This window comes from Crinia signifera, chromosome 7 (genome assembly GCF_055691185.1).
Source record: "Crinia signifera chromosome 7, ASM5569118v1, whole genome shotgun sequence".
NCBI lineage: Eukaryota > Metazoa > Chordata > Amphibia > Anura > Myobatrachidae > Crinia > Crinia signifera.
The window spans coordinates 66,848,411-66,870,930 of NC_139223.1; positions in this window are offsets into that span (position 1 = coordinate 66,848,411).

Below are 22,520 nucleotides of genomic sequence, written 5' to 3' on the forward strand. Positions count from 1 at the left end.
ATTAAATAAAGCATGAATGACAGTTATGCCCTGGTAAAGTCAGAAGGATACGCAATAAAACAAGCCGAGGACAATGCAGGGATATATATAGAATGTGCCGTATTCCTTTTATGTTACAGCAGTGTCAGAGTCATTCTCTTTCGATTATGGACTGAACAGAACCACTTTATTAATGAAAGGGTTACAGTATTATAGAGGTACCGAAATAGGCAGTCATTCAAGTGGATATGTTGAAATAAGTGGTTCCAGCCTCTGCATGTTCTGCCATCAAATGCTACAATTGGCTTTGATCTGACATAAACAAAGTGCTGATCCGTAAAGATAGATTTGATGATTGGTATTACAATCATCGCCGCAGCATGAACTTTAAGGTCATGCAAAACATCATTGATAAAGCATTACAAAATTTGCATTGTCAAATTGCTTTTTTCTTCATATTTCCTCACTGCACTGTAGGCAAATGATTTGTAAACTCCTTCGTCTGAATACAAAAAAGAGCGCTGTATATTATCCAGCCCTGACTGTCTCGCTTGTGTTCATTCATACAAATACAAAGATGGAAATGAAACTTATACATTCTCGCTTTCTACGCTTCACTGTCGCTCAATCTCTTTGCATACAAATAACCAGGACCAGAACTGCACTGAATATTTTTTCTTTGTGTCCTTTTTTTTTTTAACATCCTCAGCTACAATATCTCTCTGAAAAAGCTGAGATCTGTGAGATGAACTACTGTAAAGTGCCAGCAGGGAGCATAGACCAGACTGATAAATAAGGCATTCTGGTTTTAGTGGAATATTTTGTCTATAAACTACATCTAATCACGGGCGATTACAAATATATCCGCCAATAAATGCCTTTTTAATATACTGGCAGATGTTTATAATAAGCAGTAAACATTTCAAGCTGATGAATGTGTTGCTGAACCATTACGCCAAGCAGTCTTGTTTATATAGATAAATATTTATTGCGCTAAACTTACGTACAATCTTATTTAACTAGCAGGATACCAGATACATGAGTTTGCCTATATATATATATATATATATATATATATATATATATATATATATATATGGGATTGTGCATAGTTAGACAGAAAATGTCTCTCATTCGGGTAAGATGAGCTCTTACTATGCATACAGGGGCAGGGCTGCATTTGCCCTGGGACCAATATTTTTGTACTGCGCATGTGCTAATGCAGGGTGCGTGCACCCATGGTGAACAAACTGTTCACCGGGTGCACGCACCCAGGACAGCGGGTGGGAGGTGGAGAGGGGTGTGGGTGGCCCCATTAGCATATGGGAACGCCCAGCTTTTCATGGGTGTTCCCATGAGAACACTGGGCGTTCTCATGCTAATGAGGCTATGACGCGGGTGCGGACAGCTGACATTGTCAGCTGCCCGCCCATTTCCTTCCCAGCATGCACGCATATGTAAGTGACTTTAAAGTCACTTTTATATGCGTGCACCTTCCATATCTTTCGATGGTCGGCGAACATCAAAAAATGTGGGAGGTTCCAGGTGCCCTGCGAAGGGATGTTACTGTGTAACATCCCTTCGCAAACCCCTGCGAGTGAGTCGCCCTTCGGAATGGGTGGCCCCAGCCAACCATTCGCAAGGCAGGGTTCAGTGGACTCACAGGGCAAATCAACCAGAATAACCCCCACAGTATGTAAGAAAAGAAGCGCATGCCTATGTAGAGATGCGTTCCCATAGCCTAGAGTTTTCGTGCCATTTCGCACAAGTCTAATAGTCTGACGTAGACGCTCCTCTATGGGAAGGTGTATGGGTTATAGGATTGACTCATGGAAGGTCGACAGGTCTTCAGTTGACATGAAATAAGTCGACATGGCTAAGGTCGACAGGGTCGGAAGGCTGACACAAGCATTAGGCCTACAAAAGTTTTTCATTTTTTTCCCCCCAGAATAACGACATAGTCGACATAAACAGCATTTAAGTGTGCTGTGTCCCCTCGCCATGCTACGGGCACGGTGCTATTATATCCTCCTGCCATGCCATAGTGGATGGTAGGGTATGAGTCAGTTAAAAACAAAAAGCATGAAAAACTCATGTGGCCCTTTTGACTGGCAACCTTAATATACCTTAATCAACCAGAGCCATGTTGACCTATTTCATCTAGATTACAGGCATGTCTAAACTATGGCCCTCCAGCTGTTGGGAAACTACAAGTCCCATCATGCCTTGCCACAGTTTTGCTATTAGGGAATGATAAAACTGTGACAAGGAATGATGGGACTTGTAGTTTCACAACAGATGGAGGGACATAGTTTGGACATACCTGATCTAGAAAGTTTGAAACTCTAAAGCCCTGTACACACACATCGATTTGCTTTTGATTCGATGTTAGATTCGATTTTCTATTAGATCTGGCATTAAATCTTTCCATTCGATTTGGCATTAGATCTGTACTTTTGCATTAGATTTCGAATTCGATATCCATTCATGGTACATTGTACACATTCGATTTACTAGATCTAATTCGATATTTCCTTGGCTGCACAGTAGATTTTTCTGTTCGATTTTGTGAAAGCGGGAGCGCGCATCGAAAAGAATGTAGATCGAAGGTGACACGAAAACCATTCGATTTCATTTAGGATTCGATTCGATTTTGCTTCTATAAGCAAAATCGAATCGAGACTCGAGAAAAATCGATGCATGTGTACAGGGCTTTACTCTGGAGCTGAATGTGAGTAAAAAGTGTTGTCATTAAACACCCTCTGCTGTCATCTAAATGATGTTCCTGTAGGAGCCCACCTTAAGCTACCATCACCTCACCATCAGTAGACAGTGTGATTCTGGTAATCATGTTCCACTATCTCCAACTTCTTTCCCTGAAAGCATGTTCTCAATTCTATATTTATCTACAGTATCTGGATTTGGAGTTTTTTCTAACCAGGGTTCTGTCACAGAACTTCTGTGTCATCCTTGGTGAAAAGTCCGAAGGAATTGATGGAATATCTTTACTTATTTTGGTTAACTTTGTCCCAACCTCTTTTATGACAAGTAGGAGGGGGTCTAGGGAATTCCAAATACTGCACAATGGACTGCAGAAATTAGGGGTGATGAGAGATTCAGAAAGTGAGAGATGTGGTAAGAGATCTTCAGTTTTTTTTTAAAGCGGCAATTATTCACACTGCGGGTGACATTTAATGGAATTAGAGTTTTTCGCACTTGGTTCCAAAAATACGGGGGACAAAAAATCTGGGGGTCCCCCGTATTTTGAAACCAGCACCGGGCTCCAACAGCCCGCAGTGTCATGCCACAGGCGGGGGACACTTTTTACATAAGGTTCCCCGACCGAAACATGAGCACCATGGCTGGTCAGCCTTGGACAGGGTACCTGGAGGATTGGGCCCCCCCCAATAAAGGGGTCCCCCCCAGGCTTCACCCATCCAGGGCTGAAGCCCGGGGCTGTCACCGGCGTCCCTGGCCAGTGGATGCTGGCCTGATAGGGTTAAATCTTTCAATCCTAACATTGCTTTATACAGGAGAACTACAAGTGCCAGCAGACCTCCCCCGCAGGCAGGGACTTGGAGAACTACAAGTCCCAGCCTGCGGGGGAGGTCTGCTGGCACTTGTAGTTCTCCTGTATAAAGCAATGTTAGGATTGAAAGATTTAACCCTATCAGGCCAGCGTCCACTGGCCAGGGACGCCGGTGAAAGCCCCGGGCTTCAGCCCTGGACAGGTGAAGCCTGGGGGGGACCCCTTTATTGGGGGGTCCCCACTCCTCCAGGTACCCCGTCCAAGGCTGACCAGCCACGGTGCTCATGTTTTGGCCAGGGGACCTTATGTAAAAAGTGTCCCCTGGCTGTGGCATGACACTGCGGGCTGTTGGAGCCCAGTGCTGGTTTCAAAATACGGGGGACCCCCAGATTTTTTGTCCCCCAGGTTTTTGGAACCAGGACCGGTCCAAGAGTCCGGGGCTGGTTTCAGAAATACAGGGGACCCCTACGCTTTTTGTCCCCCGTATTTTTGGAACCAGGTCTGGCTCAATGAGCTCGGGGCTGGTTATGCTCATGAGGGGGGACCCCACGCAATTTTTTCCCCCCCAAAAAAACACTTTAACACATTTTTAACCACAGGACCATGCACAGATCTCAATGATCTGTGCAGGGTTCTGGCCATCTCGCATATCAGAACCTGGTCTGATTTTTTGGCGAATTTAAGACACATTTCCCACATTCGCATCTCATTAAATATGCAAATTGTATACTTTATTATTATTATTATAATTTTATTTATAAGGCGCCACAAGTGTTTCGCAGCGCCGTACAAAGGAACAATACAGGGAGACAAAACTTGGCATAACATTGAATAAATAACAAAAATACAGTACAAATAAAGAGCACCACAGTTCAATACACATTACAGCTTAAATGTAAGTAGTGAGGACCCAATTAACATACAACTAGAGGCTTGAGGCCAATGATGGAGATGAGTATGCAGACAAAGATGGTCACTGAGTGTTGGAGTAAAGGAGAGCTGTGAGTGAAATGTGAAGAGAAGTGGGCTTTGACAACAGGAGGGAAGAGGGCCCTACTCGGAGGAGCTTACAATCTAGTAGGAAGGGGAGACAGACAGATTACAAGAGGTGCAAGCGAGTGGGTGGTGGTTAGATAGCAGGATGTAAACAGGCAAGGGGTTGGAGAACCATCTGGTTTATGCAGTGGAAGGGTACGCTTTTATGAATAGGTGAGTTTTCAGTGCCCGTTTGAAGCTTTGCAAGGTCGGGGAGAGTCTAATGGAGCGAGGGAGTGCGTTCCACTGAAGGGGTGCAGCACGGGCAAAGTCCTGTACTCTAGCATGGGAAGCAGTGATCAGGGTGGAGGAGAGATGACAGTCCTCAGCTGACCGTAGAGGGCGGGAGGGTGTATGAATGGAGATGAGGTTAGAGATATATGGAGCAATGGAATTAGAGATGGCCCTGTATGTGAGTGTGAGGTGTTTGAAGAGGATTCTGTAGGGGAATGGAAGCCAGTGCAGATTTTGTTGAAGGGGAGTAGCAGAATTAGAGCGGCGGGAGAGGAAGATAAGCCTGGCTGCAGCATTGAGGACAGATTGGAGAGGAGCTAGTTGGGATTGAGCGAGGCCGGTGAGAAGAGCATTACAGTAGTCAAGCCGTGAGATGACCAGTGAGTGGATGATCAGCTTAGTTGCACTCTGTGAGAGAAAGGGCCTGATGCGAGCAATGTTGCGTAACTGGAACCGGCAAGAATGGGCCAGGGCTTGGATGTGGGGTGCAAAGGAGAGGGAGGAGTCAAGAGTGACACCCAGGCAGCGGAGTTGGGGTACAGGGGAGATAATGGTGTTGTTAACAGTGATAGAGATATTAGTAGGGGGCATAGCTCTGGGTGGGGGAAAGATAATAAGTTCGGTTTTGTCCATATTCAGCTTCAGAAATCGCTCAGACATCCAGGTAGAGATGGCAGCGAGGCAGTTGGAAACTTGAGAGAAAACAGTGGGGGACAGATCAGGAGAGGAGAGGTAGATTTGGGTGTCATCTGCATAGAGGTGATATTGGAAGCCAAAGGAGTTAATGAGTGCACCCAGAGAGGAGGTGTACAGAGAGAACAGAATGGGGCCAAGGACGGAACCCTGAGGGACCTCGACAGGAAGGATCGAAGGTGGTGAGGTAGAGCCAGAGGCAGAGACTGAGAAGGAACGGTTGAAGAGGTAAGAGGAAAACCAGTTGAAGACTGTGCCAGAGAGGCCAATGTTTTGGAGTGTGTGGAGGAGGAGAGGGTGATCCACAGTGTCAAAGGCAGCAGATAGGTCCAAAAGGATAAGCAGGGAGAAGTGACCCTTTTCAATTGGAAAACATCTAGATGCGAGTTCCGGCGCGAGTTAAAATCGCACTTTCTGAAAGTGCGATTTCGCGGCAAAATCAGCGATTTTTGCTGTTTTTAGCATCTCATTAAATATGCAAGAACGGGATTTCGCCCCTTTTTCGCTTAAATTTCACAAAAAACACAAATCAACTCCTATTAAATGTCACCCTGCAGATCAAACTGGTTTTGCAGTGTAAATGATTGCCGTTTTAAAAAACTGGAGATTTCTTACCAAATCTCTCACTTTCTGAATCTCTCATCCTATTAAATCTCACCCTAGGACTCCTAATGCCAATGGTTGTAACTTGTTATAATATTGACTCCGAGCCCTCACAGAATATATTTGGTTATATTGTACTTAAGCCTTTCAAGAATATTGATAGAGGAAAATCCATGCTTCAGAACTGAAAAGGAGCTGGGACAGTGGTATGGAAGAGACAATTTAGGTGGGAAATGATACAACCAGTGAGACATACAATGCATGGGTGACTCTTTAAATTAGAGCCAGCTGACCCAAGTAGAGCTGAACTCATGAATATGGTCTGCAGCTGAGAAAGTGATATCATTTATGGTTAGTTCAGTCACTGGAACTAAGTTAGCACAAACTATGCATTCCAAAGGGAACAAAGTCTTCGCAGCTCAGGTGTATAAGAAAGCATTTTTAGTATTGCTTTTCCATTCCAAAACATGTGCAGCAATAAGGTGTATATGAAGCGAAATATGTACTGTACATGGAAGGAGATGTGCGCAGCAGTGTAGACCTTCAGTAAATATAGTCCAATGTTAGGATTATCTCAAGGCAGTATTAGACATTTCAGCAAAACAAAAACATGAACATTTAAGCTATACTCCAAAGAGAGAAGTAGAAGAAAAACAGGGGAGGAGGAATAAAGGAGAAGAGGGGAAGGGAGAGTAGTAAAGGAAAGAGACAAGGAGAGTATACCAGGGTTGCCTACCTGACCCTCTCCTTCAGGGAGAGAGAAAAAGCTCTGTTCCTGGACTTCCCTGGTAATGTATGATTGCCATCACCTGCGGTGAGCTAGGTAATTGATAAGAAAGGTTTTTTCATCAAATGTGATGGCAATCATACATTACCAGGGAAGTCCAGGAACAGAGCATTTTCTCCCTGAAGGAGAGGGTCAGGAAGGCAACCCTGGAGTATACAGCTGGGTGCACACTAGAGATATATGTACTAGATAAATATGTTTTTGAGTTCAACATGTTGGTAATGATAATAATCCCACCACCATAAATACTGAGATGGGGACAAATCCCCTACTTTAGAAACTCACAAAAGTGGGTCATGCAAATACATATATCATTACGCTTATGTGTTGAGACTGAGGAAGAGTTACCTGGGGATATCGTATGGAGAATCTCTGGGCACCTGCACCAATAGGTGAGTATTTTATATTGTCTAAACCAGTGGTTCCCAAACTGTTTTGAATCACGACACCCTGGAGTATCATTTTGTTTTTCACGGCGCCCCTAGGATAAAAAAAAGTTTGGTACTTGTTTAGTTTCACAGCGGCAGAATGGCCACGCGTCTGAGTCCCCTTGCGGGGCTTGCTGCGCTCGCCCACGCTATGGGCTTGGTGGCTAACTATAGTGGGCGCCCAAGTAACATATAAGTACCCAAGTACCAATAGTTTCTTATTGAGAAATTTAGAAAATTGTTTATATATCATCCTTAGGTTTAATTATGAGGTGAGGGACAGGATTCCCTTATATTTGTTCACATAGTTTATGATTGACAGCCACCAGCACTGGTTTTGACTATTACAAAGACTATAAATAATTTGCATTGCTCCTGAACCACCAACCCGAAGCACCCCTGCAAGGTTCCCGACGCACCCCAGGGTGCCTAGGCACACAGTTTGGGAACCACTGGTCTAAACTTCTGAGATGCTATAGGAGATTTTATTTCACCTAGCACAGTGGTGCAGAGAAAACCAATATATGATATATGGATATATTTATTACTAGCCCTGATTGGCAAATGCCATTTAAATGGGTACCAGCTAAAGTTCAGGGTGAACTTGTCTAATATAAGAAAGAGAGAATTAATGTGCATTAATCCTGGTTGCCTTCTAATTATATGGAAACCATGCATAATACAGCCGAGCATATTTGCTATTGTAATTGATTACTCTTTATTATTCATTGCTTCAGACTTACTCCCAAAGGAAAAATATAGTTCACTGTTATCCTACTCTGTTTACGTGAAGCAGCCCCATGCATGAGATGGTAGTACCGGCATGCACAGGAATTACTGCTCCCTTTGTACTGCACCAATTACCTTAGGCCATACATCAACATGTCTGTACATAACACAATAAATCATCCCAAGTACCTATTACCAAGTTGTGCAAGTAATGTCTTAGGGTCACTACTGGGTCAAAGATTTTATATAGAGGTCATTTATAACTGGATAGGCCAGAACAGCGGTAAACAATAGCAATATTTTCACATGTGCACCATTGTAACTCTGTTTATACATGTAGCAAGCATTGTTTGCTAGGCAAGATACAGTAGGGGATTTGCATCTCTGCTGATGATGAGTGGACTCCGGTGCTCCCTTTAGATCTTGACCTTTGTACACAGGGCAGTACGGATGGTGTAATGGTTAGCATTACTGCCTCACAGCACTGAGGTCATGGGTTCCATTTCCACCATGGCTCTAACTGTGCGGAGTTTTTGTATTCTCCCAATACTTGTGTGGGTTTCTTCCGGGTACTCCGGTTTCCTACCACTTGTTGCCTTAATAGAGTGGCTGCAACGGGCTTCTATTGCTGTGGAGCTGTTGCGCACAGAGGTAAGCAGAACATCACTACATACAGTAACAACGTTCTGTGTGCTGCAGCTGTAAAAATTGACTGAGCTTCTGGAAGAATGACTAGATGTAAGTAAGCAAGTAAGGTTCTGCATTGCCGATTTCAGTACAGAATAGTAGGCATCTTATATAGTACTTACACTACCAGGCAGGCTGGACCTAATTAACTGGTGGACCATTGATTATATTTTGCCCTCCGCTGTCTATACCTTAATCCTGGTGGAAAGACATAGAAACAATATAAATAACGCTCTTTAAAATCTGCCATGCAAGCATACCTAGCGCATGGTCATCTGCTCTGCAGTTAATGACCTGATTGATTTTGAAAGGATTGTTATTAGGCCTAGCATCTCATTGGTGCAACATACTGTACGCTGCGGGATCTAATATTGCTGACAATATTGCAGTATCCATGGCAACATAGACCCATTCAGACTCAATAGCACCGCTGTGAATGTGCAGGCCGAGTGATCATGGAATGACTGCGCATGTGTACAGCTGACAGTATGCATGCACAAGGCCATCCTGTGATAAAACCATGCTGCTATGCTGGCCGTACGCTAGTTGATTGAAATGAAGCCTGCATTTGGGGGTGGTCACCAGCAGTTTTCTGGGATTGTCAGGGAAAATGCTGGTGTTCCTAGGCCTTGTGGCGTCAGCTCCGGCCCCGATCACCCTGTTTCTTTCGCACCTGCCAAGCGGCCTCCGCACAGAATGCGCACACTTGAAACATCATTCGATGGTGAGCAGTTTGCGCATGGAATTGCTGCTAATCACAGATCGCCGTCATTTTTGCAAGCAATTTTCAGGCTTGCAATGGGCAGGATGTCTCCGGGGGCTACGGTCACTAGATCTACAAGCATTAGGTCGACAGCATTAGGTCGACACCACTAAGTCAACATGCATGAAGGTCAACATGACTGAATGTCGACATGTAGGAAGGTCAACATGGGTTAGGTTGACAGGGTCATTATGTCGACACAAGCATTATAACGACATGGGGAAGGTCGCAAGTCAAAATGTCGACATGTGGTTTTTCACTTTTTTGGGAGAACCAACATGTGCCGACAGTCGGTATGTCATGCCCTACCATCCACTAGGGCGTGGTAAGACAATAAAATAGTGTTCCGAGCATAGGGAGGCACCGTGCCCGTAGCATAGCGAGCGCAGCGATCCATGTGAGGGGGTGCGGTTCTACGTTTCTTTGTCCATGTTGACTGTCGAAATTCAGGACAAAAAAAGTGTCATGTCGACCTTAATGCATGTTGACCTAGTGGTGTCGACCTAATGCTTGTAGACCTAGTTGCTGTCTATCCAATGATCCCATTCCCACTCTGACTGGGTGGCAATTACCTGATCACAGGCTCTGAGAATTAGCAGTCCAGTGATCAGGGCTTAATAACCCTCAAAGCAACAATAGAAAGGCTTGATTGCAAGAAAGGTAGTAAAAAGAGGCAACAAGCTATAACCTAATCAATGTCACTTGACCACTTTTTGTCATCATCAATATTATTTGGACAGGGCTAGGAAACTGGAACAGCCATAACTGTTAGGAGAGACCCACATAAACACCGGGGGGGGGGGGATGCTCTAACATCCGCGCCCCCTTACCGCCGCCCATCGCCGGCTGCCGCAAACATAATTATGGCATATGCTCTAACATATGCAATAATTATGGCAAAGGACAGCTCTTGCGTTAAGAGCTGTCCTTTGCGGTGGGAGACAGCGGGTCTCCCCACCCTCCCTTACCCGGCGCTGCTGCTGCACCGGGCTCTCCTCCTCCCTGCACCCGGAAGAAGATCATAGTGCAGGGAGGAGTAGGTCACAGCTCTGGGTACTTGTTTCCTAGCACGGCACCCATCGCATCGTATACCATAAGACTAAATATGGTATACAATAGGATGCGATGCGACAATGTGATGGTTTATGATTTTTTATTGTACAACCACCCTGATGGGTCCTTACAATGTTAAATGCCCCCCCTTTGTCAACGCCACCCCCAGGATCAACGTCACCCCGAAGCGTGGCGAGTGACGGCGGTACGTGTCCTCCGACCTTTTTATACTCCCACTATCCACGTCGGAGTGGAGTGGAATTTAGATAGTGTGGCGAGCGCAGCGATGCCACCGAGCCCGAAGCGTGGCGAGCGGACGCACAATACATGTAAAGTAATACGTGTCCCCTCGCCATGCTTCTGACTCGCTGCGCTCGCCACACTATCTAAATTCAACTCCACGCCGACGTGGATAGTGGGGGTATGAAAAGATCGGAGGACGGGTACCGCCGCCCCTCGCGGGCTTGCTGCGCTCGCCACGCTTCGGGTTGGTGTTGATCCTGGGGGTGGCGTTGACAATGGGGGGCGGGGGGCATTTAACATTCGATCGCATAAGATGCCATAAGATTAAAATATTGGGCGCTGTGCTAGGAAACAAGTACCCAGCTCTGTGCTGCCCAGACACAGGTGAGAGGGGGTCGGTGCGGGGCGGCGGTGGGTTGCATTAGAAACCCATAGGCTTCTATGGGGCATCGCCAGATTTTTCTGGCGATACCCCCCAGCGGGGGGGGGGGGGATCCCAAAATGTGGTTAAAACCCAGATAACAGGTTTTATTACCGCATTTTTAGTTTAGAGAATCTCCCCCAGGGAGAGCAAACAGGTTCCTCATAGATAGTGCCCTGGACTGCATGGAACCCATGACGCCAATCCCATCAGAATGTGCCAGTATGCCATGATATAATTATTGTACATCTACAGTAGATGCAGAGGTACTCTTTACCTAGAACGGCGCCCACGATGTCCATCGCGGTCATCGGGGGTAGAAAATCGCGGGCATCGCATGCACTAAAAAAACGGGTGCGACGCGATGCCCGCGATGCCCGCGATTTCCCATAGGGATCAATGTTAAAAGTGTCAATGGACGCGATTTTTGTGTTCAATGGCTCAATGCCCGCGATTTTTCCATAGTTAACAATGTTAAATGGGCCACAGAGCCCTAATAGTCCCCCTGAAGTCAGAAATGGCCCCCACAATTGTTAACGCCACCCCACGATCAACGTGAACCCGAAGCGTGGCGAGCGCAGCAAGCCCGCGAGGGGCGGCGGTACGCGTCCTCCGACCTTTTCATACCCCCACTATCCACGTCGGCGTGGAGTTGAGAATAGAATAGTGTGGCGAGCGCAGCGAGCCACCGAGCCCGAAGCGTGGCGAGCGCAGCGAGCCCCGCGAGGGGACGCGGATACCTGTGAAGCCCGCGAAGGGACGCGTTAACCTGTGAAGGTATCCGCGTCCCCTCGCCACGCTTCGGGCTCGGTGGCTCGCTGCGCTCGCCACACTATTCTATTCCCAACTCCACGCCGACGTGGATAGTAGGGGTATGAAAAGGTCGGAGGACGCGTACCGCCGCCCCTCGCGGGCTTGCTGCGCTCACCACGCTTCGGGTTCACGTTGATCAAGGGGTGGCGTTAACAATTGTGGGGGCCATTTCAGACTTCAGGGGGACTATTTGGGCTCTGTGGCCCATTTAACATTGTTTCCTATGGAAAAATCGCGGGCATTGAGGCATTGAACACTAAAATCGCGTCCATTGACACTTTTAACATTGTTCCCTATGGGAAATCGCGGGCATCGCGTCGCACCCGTTTTTTGGTGCATGCGATGGCCGCGATGCCCGCGATGGGCGCCGTGCTAGGTAAAGAGTACCGATGCAGAATGATTTGATTCGTTATCCGCGATTGAGTACGGATTCTCCTGAGAGGGGAGAGTTGTAATGTTATGATTAGGCCTATTTATTACATAAAACCTTTAAGTTCCAATTTCCATCAATCTCAGATAGTATTAGGTTATTGGCTACAATTTAACATATTCCTTCAGATCTCTTCTTTCTTGCATTAAAGCCATATATCATTTCTTTATTCTCTGTTATTCTATTTGCAGTAATTTCAGTGTTATTCCCAATAATAATTGAACCAAAATCAATGCACTAATTGGCAGGTTGCAAAATTAGGTCAGAGAATGATAACTAACAATCTATGTGTGTCTTCCTTATATGACCATATGACCAAAATGGCCACAGTGAAGTAAGAACATATCAAGCCAGTCAACACAGTTAAGAAAAAACAATTCTGTACTCAATTTGGACACTGACATGTCACTAAATAATTCAGTGTTCAGTATGTAGCTAGACATAACTGCTGCCACCATTATCTTATAAAGTAATTGTGCCATTGTGTGAGATGTCTGGAATTGAATTAACACATTACTGTGTGAAATTCTATTGTTAGGACATGGTTCCACAGGTGATAATTGGATAAAATGGTCTAAAATTTAGGACACAAATAACGGAGAAATAGCAGATTAGAATGTACTTGCAACTGTGCTTAGTGAGAAAAAACATTTAATGTAATGGTTATATGTAAATAATAAACCACAGGTTCTCAAAGTCGGTCCTCAGGACCCCAAACAGTGCATGTTTCGCAGGTGTCCTCACAGAATCCGCCTGTGGATTTTTTTAAATGTGTCAGTCAGTAATGAGTGCACCTGTTGGGCGACCTGGAAAACGTGAACTGTGTGGGGTCCTGAGAACCGAGGTTGAGAAGCACTGAAATAAAAAAAGTTTCTGTTTTTGATTATTCTAATATCAAGCATATCTACACAGTATGACCAGTTAATGGATAGTTTTAGTGCATTAAAAACAATATTACAGGTGGTAAAAAAATGCCAGCGACAGCATGCAATATTTAACTAAACTTCGATTCATTGACTTGTGTAAAATGTGTATTTATTTATACTAAAAGAACAGTCGCTGTGAGTGGCGCTGGCATTTTTAGCAGATATTTTGAGGATCGCTCACAATAACGTTGGAACTCAAAGGGTTAATGTAAAACCTGACAGCGTATGACAGGCTTAGCCTTCTTTCTGCCCACTACTACCTCGCTTGTTGCATTGTCTCTTCCCCATAGTCAGCACAATGGCCCTTATTCTAGTTCACTCTTTCTGACAAAATCCTTCATAGATGGACAAAACCATGTGCACTGCAGGTGGGGCAGATGTAAAATGTGCAGAGAGAATTAGATTTGGGTGAGTTATTTTGAACTAGAATAAGGCCCAATGTAACAACAGTTTAGTCCAGGAGGCAAAAAAGGCATTGCTCAATAAACAAAATAGTTTTTTTTTTAATTATTATTTTTAGATATAGTAACAAATGTTTACTTGGCTGTAGGTGAAGTGCAGAATGTATTCCTAGGCTGTAACACTTTTATTGGCTATTGCTCAGAAGTATTGATTGACTGATGGAAAATATATCACCAGTCAGGCAAGAGCCATCTGTTTGTCAGGTTGGTTTGTAAAATACAAATCCATATCAAAGTAATAAGAATTTAAGTAACTGTTGAAAATAATTCACAGAGATCAGTTCTTATGCGTACACACACACACACACACACACACACACACACACACACGTAAAAATGGTTTTGTAATGCGCTTCTACCCTATTTGATCAAAATGATCTTTTCTCTGGACTCATTGGTTACCAGGATTTACCCGGATGGTGCTAATTAGACCCTCTGTTCGGTCTCCAACATATCAAAACTCCAATGTTGTGCCCCAAAGTACAAATTGAGAGAAAAATTCCAATTAAAATTAAATAATGGAGTTTATTAAAGTGTATATAAAATATATAAAAAATATAGCTTACATGATCAATAATGGTAAAGTGCTGGTGCAGTGACTGCTGTGATCCTGTTCACATCACCAGTCTCTCATTACTCCTCCACTCTGTCATTACATCCTTATTGCCAGCAGGGCCGGTGCAAGGTTTCGTGACACCCTAGGCAAAAAGTCTGCCAACTGCGCCCGCCCACCCCCCCCCCCCCCCCATAAAAATGTGCAAATGTGTGTGTAATACTGTATATACACATGCCTATTTAATTATTTAAAGTTTGTCTTACTTTTTTTTCTTCAACTGCACTGGCAGAGTGCACACAGTGCAGGGGCCACGGTTTGCTCCTCTGTCCTCTCCCGAGTCCCAACTTTCTGTCCCCGTGTGCTAGCTGCGGTCCCCATTGGCTCTACCAGGATGGTCCAGTCCTCACTTTAATGCTGTAAGGAGGCCGGACTGCTCTGTCCTGACTCCTGCTGAATACCATCAGCAAGCGTAGCAGCAGTGGTGGCCGCGCCTGTGTGCCTCCCACAGCCAGCAGTACATACAGAGCATGGCTGCGGGCAAGCGTGTCTGCGGGCGGGTGGGCGAGCGTGTCTGCGGGCGGGTGGGCGAGCGTGTCTGCGGGCGGGCGGGTGTGTCGGCACGGGCACGGCACTGGGTGGGGGGGGCAGGAGCTGCGGCTAAGTTGCCAGCGGGGGCAGGGGCAGGAGCTGCCGCCGCCCGCCGCCGAAGTTTCCCGCTGGCTGCTGGCGCCGCGGCCTGATGACCGTCCGGGCGACAGCGTCTGACTGACTACTGTCTATCAGCGCTGGCGGCAGGCCGGCGGCAGCCATGTACACGGGCGGGGGGGACGGGGGTAGTCCGTTATACTTACAAGCTCAGCTGTGCAGTTGTTGCTGAGCCTCGCCCTCAGCCTGTGTGGAGTCCAGCCGCTGCCTTCTTGCTCCTCCTCCGTCTCTCTCCTCTGCGGTAGCGTCGACGTGCGTAGCAGCTTCCTCCTGCTGCTGCTGCTGGCCAGGCCAGCTCACTGCCGCCCTCCAGTGGCCGGCGCCCTAGGCAAATGCCGAACCTTGCCTAGTGGTGGCGCCGGCCCTGATTGCCAGTTCCTTCCAAATAACACTAGCAGCACACATACTGTAGCTTCACGAGAAGCCATGTCAGTGCGTTTTCTAGGGATACACCGCATGCGCGGGCGGACTGATACCATTGACTCCTAGTAGTAACTCCAATGCGCTCAGAACACCGTGAGACCCTTTGGTGATCTCCACCCCAACTGCCCCCCACCCCCGGGACATTGTCACCCTTCGGAGGGGCAACGGGACAGTCTCCAAATATCGAGACTATCCAGGTGGGGGCTTCCTGTGCCGAGTCCCGGCAGCAGGCTTGTTTCTGGACGAGGATGTGACTGTGCAGCACAATGTCCTGCCATGGCATGCAATGAAGTCGGAGCCAGGCAGGCTCACTGCCGGGCCCGGCAGCATAGTAAACGGCCGCTGGACGGTGGAAGAATGAGGGGAGCATGAGGCGGCGGGCAGTGTACGAGGAAACTGAAGGGACGGGCGTGCTGCTGGGGATAGAGCTGCCCGGGCTCTACTAGAGCGGCAGGGCCCGGGACTCAAGTACCCCTAGACTACCCTGTCGTCGACCCTGAACACCACTGCAGCCCAAGTGGTGGCAGAAAGGGAGCTGGTTCCGCAGGTGCGCAGCAGATACTAGGAGGTTTGGCTGCCTAAATGGTTTCTTCAGAAAACGTCCCTCCAAAAATTGCTGCCATCCTAAAAGGGACAGATGCTAGAGGCATAGGAGAATCAAGGGGGTGGTCCGGGGGTGCACAGGACCACCCATTAGCCCATTTTGTAGTTGAGGGATGGGGCTTTCCAACGAGCCCAGCCCCGTGTCTCTAGCCCCCTGGGAACCGAAGATACTGCCAGGCAAACCTGGAACGTCTTCCCTATAGGATAACATGGGACCCGCTAATTCCGACCCCCACCCAGTTCAACGGCTGCCAGTTCCCCCTTCGGCATCACTGAAGCTCTTTTTCATTTCTTAAATGTAATTTCATGACTGTTTATGTTCTTTGAGGGCAGATTTCTCTGGAACCAAACAGCCCAGTTTTACGGGACCAAAATCATTCGAAGCCAACTCTAAAGTTCTTCAATATGATACTGGTCTCATGTAAATGGGTCAGTTGGTTCCGAAGATATAGCTGGTTGGTTAAAGGGGGGTAGGGAGAGGGGAGTGGTTGTCTCTCCTCCTCACACCTGAAAATGCAGGGACTAGGCTGGTGTATGGGGTCAGCCTGGGAATGTCCCTGCATGATCCTGGGACCATATTCCCGGGTAAATCCCTGCATTTTCTGTTGTGAAAGGGGTATTATTTCAAACAGCCTTGAACTGCAGTGCTCTGAATACAGCCGGGCAGCCCCCTGCTCTCTGCCCAGCTGTCAATGACTGTCACCCCTGCAGCTTCCGCTCCAATTCTTCTCCCCGCTTTCACCTCAGCCCGCCCCCCCCCTTTAATCATGTGGTGCCGGCGCCCGGCGTGCTCCCCCGACGTCACACACAACAACAGCGCGCACAATATTTCAAATGTCCCCTCGGCTAGAGGGGACACCAGGAGTGGAGTGGGAGCGTGCTCTGCGCTGCGCTCTTCTCCTCTCCCCATAGAAGCAGCTGCACCGCTCTCCATCTCTCCCTGCAGCAGCAGCGAAGGCTCATATAAAAATTTACAGTGTCACTTTTGGGGGCATTGCTTAAGGGATGCTACAAGTGGCGGTATGTGGGGGCATTACACATAATGTGTGGCTTAATGTGTAAGGGGCATTATGTGTGCAGCATCATGTGTAAGGGACATTATGTGTGCAGCATCATGTGTAATGGGTACTATGGTGTGCGGCATCATGTGTAATGGGTACTATGGTGTGCGGCATCATGTGTAATGGGTACTATGGTGTGCGGCATCATGTGTAATGGGTACTATGGTGTGCGGCATCATGTGTAATGGGTACTATGGTGTGCGGCATCATGTGTAATGGGTACTATGGTGCCATCAAGCAAGAACCTCCTAGCTATGAGCACGTAGGTAAGCAGCACTTATGTGACAAATATGTAATGGGCATTACGGTTTGTTATATAGTATGTAATGGGCATCATGATGTGTGGCACAATGTGTAATGGGCATCATGATGTGTGGCACAATGTGTAATGGGCATTATGGTGTGTGGCCTTACGGCATGTGGCTTTATGTGTAATGAGTATTACAGAGTTTGCTACAATGTGTAATGGGCATTACTGTGTATGGTCTAAAGCAGGGCTGGGCAACACCGGCCCTCCAGATGTTAATGAACTACACATCCCAGGATGCTTTGCATTAGTTTTGCTATGTGGCCATGCTGAAACTGATGCAAGGCATGCTGGGATGTGTAGTTTATCAACATCTGGAGGGCAGGTGTTGCCCAGCCCTGGTCTAAAGTGTAATACCACACCCCTTTTTGTGATGCCACGCCTCCTTCTCATGAGGCCACACCCCTTTTTGCCACATGGCTAAGCCGCGCAAAGGTCCCCCTCCTATTATGTCTAGATCTGGGACCACCCATTACCATAATTCTAGATTCGCCTATGGCTAGAGGCACTATGGAACCTCTAGCATCTGTCAGGAGAGCGTAGTACGTACAGCGCTACATGAAGTGTGAGATTCCAGGAGCTATGATGCGCTGTGAACACCTACCCCAGTGCTGGCCAAACTAGTCCTTGAGATCTACCAACGGTCCTCATTTTCCAAATCACCTAGATGGTGCACAACTCTAGTCATAACTGTCACATTGTCAAACATGCTGCATTCATTCCTACCATAGATACACAGGTTGCCTGAAAAACATGAACTGTTGGTAGATCTTGAGACCTACATAGTAGCAATGGGCAAGTACCCCCCTGGCAACAAGCAAAAAAAAACCCTGGCAACAAGCAAGAAACCCCCAAAGCATGGTGAGTGCAGCAAGCCTTACAAGGGGATGTGGTACACTTATACCATGTCCATATATGTCCATGTCGACATAGACACAAAAACGTAAAAAAATTTTGTTGACCTTATTCAAGTCAACCATGTCCATCTTGACCTAAAGTTTGCGTCGACCTTCTGTCAATGTTGACCTAGGGTATGTTCACCATTTTTAGGTGTAGACCAAGTCACTGTCGTCCATTAGTGGTCAAACTTGTGACTGTCGACCTAGATATTGTCATCTATACCATAACTGAAGAGACAGAAGGATCTGCGCTGGCCTACATTCACAGAAGATCTGTGGTTAGTTCTCCAAGATGTTTGGAACAACAAAGTTCCATCAAAAACTGTGTGCAAATGAATCTAGAAGAATTGGTGCTATTCTGAAGGCCAAGAGTGGACACACCAAATATTGATTTGATTGGCTAAAAATAAACTATTGCCGCTTCTATTTTTTACAGCATTTTTACATTGCAGCATTTTTCCCCACACCCACCTAAAACTTTTGCCCAGTGCTGTATATATATGTAACTATTTATTTGATATTTTTCCACTGTAAGTCGATTGCCTTTAGAGTCCATAAAATCCCACTGCTAAAATAAATTGAGAATGAGATTATTTTTCTGCACTGTGAGTCGACTGAATTATTTTGATATTTTCATTTGTGTGAGCAAGCACAGAGGCGGCTGCTCAGGTTTCCTTTATATGCTCATCAGGTGATATCCCACTGTTGTGAGGATTGACTCATAGAATAATGTTCCATTCTTCCAGTATCTTAAAGTTACATTGTGAATATATCCTATAGTACCTAACTGGCAAGAAGGGACAGGGGAAGCCACAGGGGCCCCACAGCAATAGATTTAATATATTTTAAAAACCATCTTGAGGTCAATGGGGAATAGAAACTAAATGTAGACACTAAAATATGAACCGCTACACATTTCAGGCTACAATGAAAATTAACAATATAAATGGAAAATTCGACATTGGTATCTAACAGATATGATTTATTTGAACATGACTGAACAATATAAAGGATAATTAGACAATATTCTAGCCTTAGGTAGCACATTCAGTGGCGTAACAATAGCCCCGCAGACCCCGCAGCCTGCCGGGTCCTGCCGCGTCTGTAGTCGGGACCCGCAGATTGACTTGTCTACGGTCCCGGTTCCCCTCCTGGCTCCTGCTACTAATGAAAACCGAGGAGGAAGGGGCTTAACTTTACTTGGGGGGCGCAAATTTAGTAGTTATGCCACTGAGCACAAAACATTACATTAGGTAGAGCTGGTAGTCAATTCAAGAACTACTGTATATTTATAGCTCCTTGGTTTGTTTCTTCTGTCTTACAAGTGATGTAAAAGTGATGACTATACATACAATCTGGACTGTTAGGGGTAAATTTACTAAAGCTTCTAAAAATTCAAAGCAACAATCAGATTATGTTTATAATTTCTCTAATGAATTTTAGAAAAGGATAGATGGAATATGATTGGTTCCTATCACCTCTTTTCATTTTTAGAAGCTTTAGTAAATTTACCCGAGAGGCCCCCACTCTAGAATCCTTCAAAAACAGACTCAAGACTTTCCTGTTTACTCAAGCATTTCCGTAATGTTTTTAAGTATCATTTAGGAAAAGCGTTTATGTACTTTGTTCCTGTAATGTATTACATTTGTTCCATCAGTTAAGCACCTTGAGTCCTATTGGAGAAAGAGCACTATATAAATAAAATTATTATTATTATTATTATTATTACTCTTTAGTGTCAGGACCTTGAGGACTGTGGATGGAAACCCCTACACTACAATTTATAAACAGGGAATGTTAGTTACAATTGTTGCTACATTTGTTAAGCTGACCAATCTTCCCCATCTGGTCATTCGTACTGCCCTATCTTATCCATCTGGTTAGTCGTACTGCCCTATACTCTCCATCTGGTCAGCCGTACTGCCCTATCTTCCCCATCTGGTCAGCCGTACTGCACAATCTTCTCCATCTGGTCAGCCGTACTGCCCAATCTTCTCCATCTGGTCAGCCGTACTGTCCTATCTTCCCCATCTGGTCAGCCGTACTGCCCTATCTTCCCCATCTGGTCAGCCGTACTGCCCTATCTTCTCCATCTGGTCAGCCGTAATGCACAATCTTCTCCATCTGGTCAGCCGTACTGCCCAATGTTCTCCATCTGGTCAGCCGTACTGCACTGTCTTCTCCATCTGGTCAGTTGTACTGGTCAACCTTCCCCATCTGGTCTGTCGTCCTGGCCAATCTTCTCCACCTGGTCAATCGTAATCTATCAGATTTCTAAACATTGCTACTGCTATTCATCTCATCAGTGTTAAACAGGAGACATGCTTCATGGTTTGAAGCACACCTAGACACAGGCTACTAGGCTGCTCCGTTGGTGCTCAGAGTGGGAGCGCGTTTGTTCAGTCTCTCTTCCTTGTACGGGGGGGAAGGTTGTGCGGCCGCAGTTGGTGTCGCTGTGCGGCTCTTGTTCTGGTGTGTACCGGCTCCTCGCGAGAGCTGCATCCAGGAAGTTATGCCCGGTACAGAAGGTCTGTGGAGCCGGTACACATCAGAACAAGAGCCGCACAGCAACACCAACTGCGGCCGCACAACCTTCCCCCCGTACAAGGAAGAGAGGCTGAACAAACGCGCTCCCACTCTGAGCACCAATGGAGCAGCCAAGAGGGACAGGTGAAGTAGTAAGTGAGTGGGACGCCGCTCCTTACTCCGGACACACCCGCCCCCACCCTCCCCCCCACAGCTGCAGCTACCAGAGGCTTTTGTTTCAGCAGGATCGCACACCCCTCTCCCACCCCCATCACCCTGACTACCGGATTGAGACATAAACAGCACTAGCTTATGGTAAAAAGGGTCCCATTGGCACTCTCATACCCAGCAGCTTACAACTGCAAGGCTCATCCACATACCCCACAAACCTCGCATGAGACATAAGTCCCCATAGACTTATGGTAAAAGGAACCTGCTGGTTTCCTCATACCTCCCTCAGGCTCATCAAGAGGTGCAGACTGTACATACATTCCTTCATTTATGTTTTATGTATTTATCATGTATATATTCCAATAAACATATTGACTTACAAATACTGCTTCCTCTTTAAATCACACAAGGGTATACACACACAAGCACACCATTACCATAATTCCCAAGGTGTGCGCTTAACTAAAAAACTATCATTTAGTTAATGATTGAAACAATTATATTAATTAAAGCATACATTTATTAAATAAAAAGAAAGGGAAATTGATATTAGAAATGACAATAATGTACATGTATTAAAATCAATGAGTCACTGAGACCTGAATAGTTATAGATAATATAACCTGCTCTGGTCAGTCAATCTCCCAATATGAAATCCACTTGTAGGAATTCAATGGTAACCTCTGGAGACAATGATGTTCCAAAATGGACGCTGGAGGTATCCCAGTCCGATGTAGGACTTGAAAATGGGGGGGGGGGGGAGATACTCTCTAATGTGTGTAGGTTTTTGGGAAGTTCAGTAAGGGCCAAAGCCAAAGTGGTAGCTCGAGGCAATTTATAATCCAACTTATCCGCTGGAGGTGTCCCAGTCGTGCTTGGGGGTGTCAAGTGCTCCCACTTGGGGGATGAAAGTAACAGCAGGACAAGATGAATAAGCAGGTAAAGTGCAAAGTGCTGATGTACAGTAGGTCTAAATAATTCTACCATTGGAATGGTTTTAGTGGGCCTACTACAATATACTATTCCTTTAAACCATGACATTCATGAATTACAAAGGTTCTGTGGCTGACTAAAACAGGGACATTCAGGCCTGAAGTTAACCAGCCATAGAACCTGTGTACAGGGCTGCCCTGACAAATTGTGGGGTTAGTCACTGACAACATTGATGGGGACCATTCTCCCTTTCTTGAACCCCCGCCGAGCTCGGTGAGAACTCCATTGTCCACAGGATTGACCACACTATTCTATCACTACATTGCTTCAAACTGAACTTTGTTTATGTCAAATTATATTTGATATTAGTCCTGAGCCCCCTTCCTGTCCGGTCCTGGGACTAGAGTCCCGGCAGTCCCTCCCCAATGGAAGCCCTGCCTGTGTAACCCATGGGTGTACTTATTTAAAGGGATAGCCTTGGAAGCCTAGTTTTAAATAAGGTGTAAAGATCCCAACTACAAG